The sequence below is a fragment of the Herpailurus yagouaroundi genome, unplaced genomic scaffold (genome assembly GCF_014898765.1).
Source record: "Herpailurus yagouaroundi ecotype Mexico unplaced genomic scaffold, PumYag 67428, whole genome shotgun sequence".
In the NCBI taxonomy this organism is placed as follows: domain Eukaryota; kingdom Metazoa; phylum Chordata; class Mammalia; order Carnivora; family Felidae; genus Herpailurus; species Herpailurus yagouaroundi.
The window spans coordinates 681,451-691,514 of record NW_024420241.1 but is presented as its reverse complement, the minus strand read 5'-3'; the positions used below and the strand labels follow the sequence as shown (position 1 = coordinate 691,514).

The window sequence follows — 10,064 nt, the reverse complement described above, 5'->3', positions numbered from 1 at the left end:
GAGGTGTAAGATATTAAAGACAGAAAACCTAATAAAGTAAGATCTCTGAAAGTCTGGGTGAGACAAGGTTCAGGAGCTCAGATGGAAAATTTAGTTTTACACAGTCTACGTAAGGGTGAAGGAATCAAAGTATAGTATGGGAGCAGATAAAGATTGTAAGTGAGAAGAAAGCCTGATAACTTCAATTTTTTTTTAAGCAAGGCAGGTGATGAAGTAATCAGTTGGATGGTAGGTTTGATGGTTGAGTGATGAAGTCATCAGTAATAGTGGAGAATGGTTAACATTTGGAATAATAGCTGAGGAGAATTGGAGAGGGACTGACCAAGAAAAAGTTAAAAGATTGCCGTATTGTGCCAAGTGGTAAGATGAGAAATTAAATCTGTGGTAAGGTCAATTTGCATTAAAAGGTCAGAGTGATTTTCTTTAGCAGAGCCAGAATGGAAACAGGGAACAAAGAGGGTGAGAACTACAGCATATAGACACACAGGGTTCAATCATTTGAAATTCCAGGAGCTACTCCAATTATGGACACCCTTTACATTATAAGTCAAGATGAAATTATCCAAGGAGCTTTCTCAGAAACTTTATCCAAAGTCTATCCACAATACTATATCTGTCCCCTCGAATACACTTCAAATATAACTGTCAACTTATGGTATTTCATTTATGTTAATTATTATCTTGACTTTTACATCCAATCAATTGTAAGCTCTTTGGGGTTGGGGCACTGTTTAATATTTGTGCCAGACCCCCAAACAAGTATGAGTATGTTATCCTATTTTAGTTATTAGATATAGACCTTTTCCAAACTCTGGCATGGTATCAAAGGCATTTCTCAATCTTTCATCAATCTGTGTCTCTATACTCCATTGCACCCTTAGACTGCTCAGCCCTTAAATACAGATATAGTATGGGTAAATCCAAGTTTTCTACTTTCACTGAACATACCATGGGCTTTAAAATTTTCTGGGCCTTTGAACAGACTTTTTTATTCACTTGAAATATTCTATTTCATTCTGGAAAATTCCTACTCATCTGTCAACAGCCAGAGCAATGCCACCTCTTCTATGACTTTTTTTAAGAAAGACTTCCTCATGATTTACTAGAAGCCATCTACTGTGTGAGCACAGAGTTCTGTTTTAGAACAACTCACTAAATTATAAAGGTAAATAAAGGTGAGTAAACAGAAAAACTATTTCTTCCATTCCACTTAATGCATCTCTTTGGTGGGGGCACAGTGGGTGTGTATCCTTTCTCTAATTTTTGGAATGCAGATAAATCTCTCCAGGTACTAGAAAGGCTCAGTCTCCAGTTTTAGAACGTAGACGTTTTTTTAAGTTCATGAGCCATATTCCTCTCTGAAATGTAAAGACATATCTACAGAGATAATGTGGGAGCCCATCTCCAGATGTAACCATTTGACTTCCAGGAAGATTCAAAGTGTCTTTTGGGGAAATAGATGTTTTGTTACTCTTTTGGAGGAAGTCAATTAACTAAACAAATAGCCACTACAATTTTCAAGTGAACTTTGTATTTGCTTTTCTCTATAAATTGTGTGGAATTTTATCCTGACTTTATAATCTCTCTAAGTCTATTTATATGCATGCACTGTGCTGTGCTTACTCAATAATAAATGTTTTTTTTTCTTTCCATATTGATGTGGATAGGTCTCTCTTTGTTGATAGGTGTTTCTACTTTGCTAACATAGTAGAGGCAGATACACTGATGTGTGCAAAGGAGCTCAGATTTTATATTGAAACCCAAGGAAAAATATTGAAGGAGTTTAAGTGCAGCAGTGACACAGTTCTATATGTAAAAAAGGAAGAATTAGTGACTAGTAGAATTTTATGTATTTATTCCTCTGTCTCACTATAGAATGTAATGAGCATAATAAGTGAACAGAAAATACAGGTTATTTCACTTAGCATAACACTCTCCAGTTTCATCCATGTTGCTACAAAAGGCCGTATTTCATTCTTTCTCACTGCCACGTAGGGTGGGTGATGGGTATCAAGGAGGGCACCTGTTGGGATGAGCACTGGGTGTTGTATGGAAACCAATTTGACAATAAATTTCATATTAAAATAAAAAAAATAAAGAAACCCTTTTGTGTAGGTAAAAAAAAAAGACAATACAGGTTTTATATGACTAAGTACAGATTTTAGAAGATCTAAGCAAATTGTGTTAAAAGTCTGTCCCTTTGAGTTGCTGATGGTCCTTGGAAAAGGCTGAACACCAATAAATTGTTTTACTTTGAACTTGAAAGGCATATTTGTATCTTATGGAAGGAAAGGTATGAAGTCTATCCAAGCTCACTGCCATATTCACAGTTGTAATACATATCCCCTATGTTGTGATCTTCCCTGTTGATTACAGTTTGTTGATTATTTTCATCTGGTACTTCTATTTAATTAGTCTTAGAGTGATTCACTCTTTTTCACCTTTCCAATTGTTCTTCTCCTTTTTCAATATTTTCTGGCAGCCTGGTTTCAAAGTTTCATTTTAATTTTTTTAATGTTTATTTATTTTTGAGAGAGGGAGAGAGACAGAGCATGAGTGGGGAGGGGCAGAGAGGGAGACAAAGAATCCAAGGCAGACTCCAGGCTCTGAGCTGTCAGCATGGAGCCCAACAGGGCTTGAACTTACAAGCCTTGAGATCATGACCTGAGCCGAAGCTGGACGCTTAACCACAAAGCACCAGGCGCCCCTCATTTTAGTTTTATATTCCATTTGAACTTTTCACTGATGTTTCTGTAGCAGTTCTAGGGCCTCTCAGAATTCCTACACATGGTACAGCTATTTTTACACTTCCTAAAATGTTTAAACCTTTTATTAAATAAACATACAGCAGGGCCCATGATGTTTGTAAATACATTCATGCATTGTATTAAGTTCAAAATTGGTGACATATTTTTGTCACTATACATTATAGAAACTCTAAGCCTAATTTCAAAAAATTGAGTAAATAAGCCTCCAGAAAAACCACACAAATTTGTAAACAATCAGTATCTATGTGTCAATTCTCAGTGTCAATATTTAAAAATTAGCATGTGTATTTTGGGAAAGATCACTTACACATTTATTAATTGGAGGTATTTCATAGAATTCTTTCCCAGATGAACCTGGGGAAAATATATCTAAGAACTTTATAGATCTAGATGTATCCCCAAAACTGCAAGGACTGATTTGGGGCTAGGTGCCCAAAGGGGAGTGGAAAAGAACTAGAGCTAGAAAAATAGAGGCAAGATCTCAGGGGACCTTGAATACTAAGTTAGGGAGTTTATGCTTCAACCTTTATTATAGGCAACGAGATTAACTTAAAATAGCTCCAATTTTTACTGCTTATTCTGGTGCCAGAGTAAGTTGTGTATGTTAAATGCTTTACATGCAGTCTCTCATTTAATCCTCATAACTACTCTGTAGGTATTATAACAATCCCCATTTTACAGATTAGGAAACAGATTCAGAGAGGTTAAGCATCCTGGCTCTAGGAAACATAGATACCCAGTGTTGGGGCAGAAATTCAAAACAGGCTCTAACTCCAAAGCCCTTCTCTAAACCAGAGGGAAGTGAGAGTAGATTTATGTTTTACAAAGATCACTGTGATGGAAGTATGTGAACGGACTGTAGAAAGACAAGTCTAAAGGTGAGGAGACCAAAGACAATGCTGTTGCAGTACTCTAGAACTGTTAGGCCCTATTAAGGTGGCTGTTCCTTAACCACCAGAGTTATGCAGATGAGTGACACGGTCGGAGAGGTTATTTAGACAATTCCTCTGGAATTCTTGTTAAGAATGGATTCGAGAAGGCAAGACTAAATAATAAGTTAGGAGGTCGTTTGACTGTCACTCTCAGCCACCGAGATTCCTGTCGAGGAGTCGGGAAATTGTCGCACCCTAAGTCTTCTAGCCTCTTCCATTTGCAGAGCATCTGCACCTCTCCTCACCTCACCTTGACGTCGCTCTATCCAGTATCTAGGAAGTGCGCTCTAGGAAGTGGGATTTTATGTACTTTTTGTAGGTCGTGGAATGAGCCAGGACAGAAGCGCCAGCGGTGGCGGCAGTCGCCGGCGGGGGTGGGGCGCATGCGCGCGGTTGCTAGGCGACGGCAGCCTGGGCGCAGTTGCTCTAAAGGCGCTGGGGTTGTGTGTGTAGGCAGCGGCGCCAGAGGAGGAGCACAAGGATGCAGCTGCGACCGCGGCCCGGAGAGGGAGCCGCCGCTGCTCTGTGGCCGCGGGGACTGAGGGACGGGAATCAGGCCTGGGGGTCGGGTCTCTGAGGGGGCCGGGGGCGGCGGTCCCGCCTGAGCTCTGGCCTAGTATCCCAGGAAGGTACTGGCCGCTGGGCGAGGGCCTCTTCCCCAGTGCCTCCTCTGGCTCCTCCACGTCGATGGTGGTGAAGTTGGCGCCAGGGAGCGCAAGGCACCAGGCTGCCTCCTTTGCACCCAGCTCCTCCTGGGGCGCATCTCTGGCCCCGGCTCACGGACACCTGCGCCGCCATCTCCTCTCGCCCGCTGAGCCCACCCCTGGCGGCGGGCGGGGGAGGGGCTCCTTTGCAGGGGCTTTGTCCAGCAGGGCGACGACGGGGACCATAGGAGAGTAGGGGTGAGTAGTGGCACCGCACTCGCCAGGTGCTGGGACGCCTTTCTGGCCTCCGGGGCTCTGGGAGACGACCAACGCGCTGCTTTCTCCTGCAGAAGCTTCTAACGCCTCTCTTACATCTGCTCGCTGCTCCCTATTTCCTTCGAGGTAGTTTTTCTTCTAAAAATCACCACTCTCTGGTCTCAATCTCGGCATCCAGAAATGAGTGTCTTAGGCCTAGCTTTGCTTCCTAGGTGCTATAAATGCTTATAATTCTACGTACAATCACGCAGCTTGGTCTCTGATTCCGGGACAGACTTTCCCAATACCGTTCTCACCCCTTTTCCCTCGCTCTTGCTCTCCAAAAGCTCAGTCAGACCGGAGGCTTCTTAAGAGGCATTTCTCAGACTGCTGTCTCTCCATGCCTCAAAGCTTTTGAATGGCAGATGGCCTGGCCCCTTTTTAGTTTTCTTGATACTGCTGTGCTGACAGCTTCTGAAAGCCGCGTTCCTGGCTTCTGTCTCCTGACGTATAAAGAGTTAGAAGTCAGTACTTACGTTAAATAATAATAATAAAACTAGCAAACACACACACACCACTTGACTTCCAAAGTGGCATCAAATTTGAAGAGAAGTAGACAGTGACTGATTGATAACAGGGAAACAGGTTTTATGAAATAACTACTCTTCATTCAGAATGACATAACTTCCTTTTTAGTAAATGTGATGAAACCTGAAATGTCCCTAGTAAAAGCAAGGATGTGTTATGATCTATCTGTTCTTCCTGGGCTTTCCTGCAATTGAGAATAGTTGCTTCCCAAAAACATGGCCATGAGGGACCTGAAGTGGTGTTTTGGACAGGATGATTAGATGAGGATCTAAAGTTGTAAGGTGCTTTTTTAAAATTAGCATTATTATCTTTGAGTAGTGAAGTTATTTCTTTAAAAGCAAATGGCTGAAAAAAATCACAGTTCACACTTGATCCTTTCTAAAAGTGGAATGAATTTAGATCAACTAGTAATTTTGATTTTAAGGTACTTTCATGCACAATGAAAGATGGGTTCCTTGTTTTATTTGGTTCTCTTCCCTCCCTACCAGTTTTTAAGTTATTTCATGTTTCTTTTATTAAAAAAAGAAGAAAGAATTAAAAAAAGAAGTGCAGTATTAAAAAAACAAAATTCAGTTTTGGGCAAATGCTTTTAGGCTAAAAGATTTTAAAAAGGATATACATGCCATTTGTGATTAAATAACTTTAGCTAGGGAATCAGTCAAGACTTGATAGTTTTAGGTAAAATGTAGCTTTCATGTTGTTTGAGGTTCTTTAGATATGGTTTAAAGCACAGTATAATTCTAGTATCACTACAAAGTAATCTTGGGGCTCAGGGAGTATTTTATGTTGTTGTTGTTGTTGTTGGTGGTGGTGGTGGTGGTGAATTGTCAATTGTCATGCTTCTAGTTGCTAGACTCCAAAGTTAGAGATGTTATGTTTTGGAAAAGCTCTTGATCAAGTCAAGTCTGAACTATGAAATAAAATGTACTATGTGGATACTTGCTGTTCATTTCACACACTTTTAGAACCAAGCAGTAATTTGGATCCAATTTAGAATTTGATTTTAGTGAATATGGTTATAATGCTGCCACATACTCAAGAGCATTTACCTAGAGTGTCATAAACACATTATAAGATAATATTAATAGTTAATTTTACAAGTACAACAAAGCACTTAGCCAGTGAACTCTGGAAAGAATTAGGTTTTTTTTTTTAATTAATTGATTTTCAACATGTTTTCTTTTTCCCTAGCTTCACTGAGTGTCCATTACTATACTAGTTACTGTGGAGAATAGTACAGTAATAGGCCCCAGGAGAAAAGTTGCTTACCTGTTGTTGAAAGAAAAAAATATGTATGTGGTCATGGTCAACAGTTGGAACACACTGTAGTACAGAATAAGAAATAAAATAATTATAGGGTAGGGGCGCCTGGGTGGCGCAGTCGGTTAAGCGTCCGACTTCAGCCAGGTCACGATCTCGCGGTCCGTGAGTTCGAGCCCCGCGTCGGGCTCTGGGCTGATGGCTCGGAGCCTGGAGCCTGTTTCCGATTCTGTGTCTCCCTCTCTCTCTGCCCCTCCCCTCTCTCTGTCCCAAAAATAAATAAACGTTGAAAAAAAATTAAAAAAAAAAAGAATATGGTTTAAAATAATTAGAGGGTAAAATAAGAGCTTTGGAGGCTGGCATTTGTCTAAGAAGGCTTTATAGAGAAAGTCAAACTTTATTTGATTCTTTATAGAATTATAGATTTTGTTGGAAGGTGGCAGAGTCAGCATAGAATGAACTGAGGCACTTGATTTTCTAATCTTCCTAAATATTCCTCTCATGGATAAGCCTAAAGGGCACTATCAGTGGCAATTAACTCCTTTGTAGTGGGCATAGTGTTTAATGATAAATTATATATTAAATCAATAAATTAATATTAAATAATTTGTCAAATGTTCATTATAGAAGTCAGACTTCAAATAAACATTCTATTTCTTTGGGCAAGTGAAAATTTTTTCTAAGCAGATATAGATAGAGTGTTAAGTTCACATATTATCACCTGTATGTTTTCACTATCTCCTAAAGCAGTTATAATCTAAGTATTTTTATAAGACTTATATTATTATTACAACTTTAGATTAATAGTATTTTCCAAAGACTATTTCTTAATTAGGTAAATTGGGAAATTCTATAAGCAACATTAATTTTGGTCTATGAAGTATATGATAGCTTAGTTTTTAGTACTGCTAACTAGTATTGCTATTTCTATTATTTTCTGAAAACAAAGGGAGATATGCCAGAGTCCTACAAATTGATATCTGTCAAAGTTCTAATATAATGCTACTAATAGCATTGTGTTAATAATTGTGTTAATAATTGGCAACTAGCCTCAGTGTTTAAACTGGAATTACAAACCTTTACAAAACTTATTTTAGTGCTTTTCTAACAACTTTCCACTGTGTTGAGAATTAGTTACATGAGTTCTTGGTTTTAGTCAACCACTGTAAGTTGCTGTTTGTATATAGAAAAATAACAATAAGAAAGTGTGCTATAATTATTATGTCAAAAGAGAGTATGCCCCCCAACAGAAAGCCAAAGAATTTTTGAGTTAATTTACAGATTTACCCTAGGGAACAATATTCCAAAACTTGAAAAATGTTTGAGACTTCTATATACCACCTTATACCTTTCATGTAGTATCTTTGCTGCTAGCAATAGTCTTCTTTGATTATAGTTATTACTAATGAATGTTAATTCACAGTAGATAATAGTTTTGACAAATATAATTGTTGTTTTGAGCATCCTCTGCTTAGAATGTCAGCTATTAGCTAAATAAATAAATTATTTGAGAACAGAATAGTCCCTACAGACATACCGAATGAATATTGGATCATTGGAAATTAACTAGTTGATTAGTCTCCTTTGCTAAGCAAGTGTTGCTCATTTCTGTCCTTAGTTGATTAGGTTGGTATCAATAGGGTAATTTTTTTGGAAAGAAAACTGGTGAATTTAAATGTTGGGGAAACTGCTGCGAAAATTAAAATTAGTTTGTATGTCGTGTTCTATGTACTATGATGATTTAAGGCAGGTAAACATCTTAGGTAAACTGCTAAATCTCAGTGGTGGCTGCATGTGAAATAGGGTAAAGAATTGTCAGTTTCTATTACTATATACTAGAAATCTCTCAATATATGTGTCATATTTGAGTCTGGAGGTAGAGCAGCATTACACTGAGTACCAAAGATGTATCCATAAGTTATAATTTTCTTTAAATATGTAGTTTTAAAAGTGTCATATTTTTTCAAATATTTTTTCAATATTTATTTTTGAAAGAGAGTGCAAGCAAGGGAGGGGCAGAGGGCGAGGGAGGCACAGAATCTGAAGCAGGCTCCAGGCTCTGAGCTGTCAGCACAGAGCCTGACACAGGGCTCAAACCCATGCATGGTGAGAACATGACCTGAGCCGAAGTCGGATGCCTAACTGACTGAGCCACCCAGGCACCCCTTTTTCATATTTTTTAATGTTTATTTATTTTTCAGATTGAGAGAGAGAGAGAGAGCATGAGTGGGGGAGGAGCAGAGAGAGAGGGGGAGACACAGAATCTGAAGCAGGCTCCAGGCTTGGAGCTGTCAGCACAGAGCCTGATGCAGGGCTCAAACTCACGAACCTGGAGATCATGACCTAAGCTGAAGTTGGATGCTTAACCAACTGAGCCACCCAGGCTCCCCAAAAGTGTTATTATATTCTTAAGTATGATATTTATTATGGCAATGGATTGAAAAATTTCCCAGATGAGCACATCTCTAGATTTTATCATGGAAGCTTATGGGAATCTTTTCCACAAAGTGAAAAATACTAACAGCCAATTCAATGCAGGAAGAAAAGTGGAGAGTAGAATTCTTTCTTAAAGAATGGTACCTATAAACAAAATAAAACAAAACATTCATATATAAGTTCTAAAGTAATATTCACAAGAACTTACACACAATTATTGTTTTCTTAATATCACATCTTATATTATAAATTGTTAACTGTCTTTGGACTGTTGGCACCCAAAAGTTCCCCTGTGGTCTGATTCATTCCTTTTTTCTTTTTTTTATAAATTTTTTTTTCAACGTTTATTTATTTTTTTGGGATAGAGAGAGACAGAGCATGAACGGGGGAGGGGCAGAGAGAGAAGGAGACACAGAATGGGAAACAGGCTCCAGGCTCTGAGCCATCAGCCCAGAGCCTGACGCGGGGCTCGAACTCACGGACCGCGACATCGTGACCTGGCTGAAGTCGGACGCTTAACCGACTGCGCCACCCAGGCGCCCCACATTCCTTTTTTCTTAATAACAAATGCATCTCAGGTATTTGATGGTGAGATTTCATTACTGAAATGCAAACTTTTTGTAGTAGCTTTTAAAATGCGATATATATTAACTGAAAACCTGAAGTTGAATTTTGAAATGATTCATAATGAGGAAAATGGATATTTTTAAACAGTCTTCACTAAAGCTATTGTACATTAAGTTGTTAGTATCTCCATAACCTTTCAAATCCCTAAATTATATAGTTGGCTCATTATGTTCACTTTCTGTACCTCATTTCCACTTTTCCTAACAAATATGGATATTGGTTTGTTCTCACTGGTACTTTTGAGCTACTTCTGTGACCCCCTAAATGAATTTTACAAAATACATTTATATTATTAAAAAAGTTATTTAAGAGGAGCACCTGGGTGACTCAGTCAGTTGAGCATCCAACTTCAGCTCAGGTCAAGATCTTGTGGTCTGTGAGTTCAAGCCCCACATCAGGTTTGTCGCTATCAGCACAGAGCCTGCTTCAGATCCTCTGTCCACCCCCTCTCTGCCCCTCCCGTGCTTGTGCTCTCTTAAAATAAAATATATATATATATATATATATATATATATATATATATATATATATGTGTGTATATATATATATATATA

General features: G+C 38.7%; 1 protein-coding gene across 1 annotated transcript in view; it reads left to right on the top strand.

Annotated features, from left to right (window-relative positions):
- The first annotated feature begins 4,158 nt into the window (after positions 1 to 4,158).
- ZC3H12B (zinc finger CCCH-type containing 12B) overlaps positions 4,159 to 10,064 on the top strand; it is a 341,768-nt gene continuing 335,862 nt past the window's right edge. Inside the window, exon 1 of the mRNA XM_040467321.1 lies at positions 4,159 to 4,602. The gene's annotated coding sequence lies outside the window, so the exon portion shown is untranslated. The remainder of the gene's footprint in view (positions 4,603 to 10,064) is intronic.